Raw genomic sequence first — 1,562 nt, 5'->3', positions numbered from 1 at the left:
GAACTTTGCATTACAAATCTGTCTCACAGTAGCAATTGTTCCTGGCACAGATGCAAGCCTTCCTTAAAAGCACAAATGGTAGTGCAATGTCTTATAAACCATCTGTGAGAAAAGGTAGTTTATTTAAAAATCTCCAAGCTGTTGAAGACTAACAGTTTACATAGTAAAATGAAAATATCACAGCGATGCCAAGCCACGTTGAAGTTACTGTTTGTTCTCAATTCTTTCCTCAGCAACTACATTTTTAGCACCATTCAGTTAGAGGGATTGCAAGGATGCCTTGTTCTCTCTCCTCCGAAAATCCATTATTTAAGTTGTCAATTTTGACAAGAATGCACATGAAATAATAATCAAGTGCATCATATATTCATAGCATAACTAGGCTAGAAGTCAATAAAATGAAACTATTGTGATTAGGCACATGCACTGGTGACATAAATTAGCAGAGCAGTAAAGGGCAGGGTAGAAGACTCTATTGCAATAGTGACAGTTTATATGGGAACTCAAACTAATCTATGCACACTTTAGGCAAAAGCAACATTTGCAGAAAGTATTCAAATCAAAGATAACTGAGATGCAGTGGAAGAAATTAGGGAAACAATGAGGACAAGGAGGTACTTCCTTAATCACTGTTTACATACTTTCATTTACCTTGAGTGCTCAATTAAAAGTTTTCATGGGATCCCAACAGACTTTGGACACTCCTTCTTCCCTATTCATTCATTATCTTCTTTTGTTACTGACTTAGGAACTCTTCCAAGAAATGGGGACATTCTGACTAATCATCCTTAAAATGGCTCTTCTCCCTGACAAAGTAGGAGGAGAAATGTAGTTAATGATGTTAGTTAAGTTTTATTATGGTCACTAATGAAGTCTTAGAATTACTAGGCAAAAGCTACATCTGTTTTAATGACAGAAATAATGTACCCCAATGCAAGTCTGCAACCTCATCACTCAAGAGAAAAAGGCACAAAGACAATGGTGATTTCCAGCCTACTCTAGTCTATCCAGTAAATTCAATAGCAGTCTGGGATGTGTAGTAGAACCCTGTCTCCAAAGGGAGATCTGAGAAGGAAGCAGGGTGGAGGAGACAGGCAGGGAGGCAGGCAAGAAGGAAAGAAAGAAGAAAGGAAGGAAGGGAGGGAGGAAGGGATGGGGGAATGGAAGGAGGGAGGAAGGAAGGAAGGAAGAAAGGAAGGAAGGGAAAAGAAAGAAAAGAACTCTTCAAGGAACATATAACTGCAAGTTGATAATGAGATTTAGCTGACTTTAAGTCACTTTGTCTCTGAAAATCTTCAATTAAATAAATGACTTCTTAAATGATGATGAATAATTTAAAAGGCTAGCTCGTACTGGTACAGTGACAGGAAGGTAGATGAATGGAATAGAATTGAAGACCCAGAAATAAACCCACACACCTATGGTCACTTGATCTTTGACAAAGGAGCTAAAACCATCCGGTAGATAAAAGAAAGCATTTTCAACAAATGGTGCTGGTTCAACTGGTGGTCAACATGTAGAAGAATGCAAATTAATCCATTATTTTCTTCTTGTACAAAGCT

The sequence above is a fragment of the Mastomys coucha genome, chromosome X (genome assembly GCF_008632895.1).
Source record: "Mastomys coucha isolate ucsf_1 chromosome X, UCSF_Mcou_1, whole genome shotgun sequence".
Classification (NCBI taxonomy): Eukaryota; Metazoa; Chordata; class Mammalia; order Rodentia; family Muridae; genus Mastomys; species Mastomys coucha.
The sequence above is the reverse complement of the archived record's forward strand: the minus strand, read 5'-3'. Positions refer to the sequence as shown.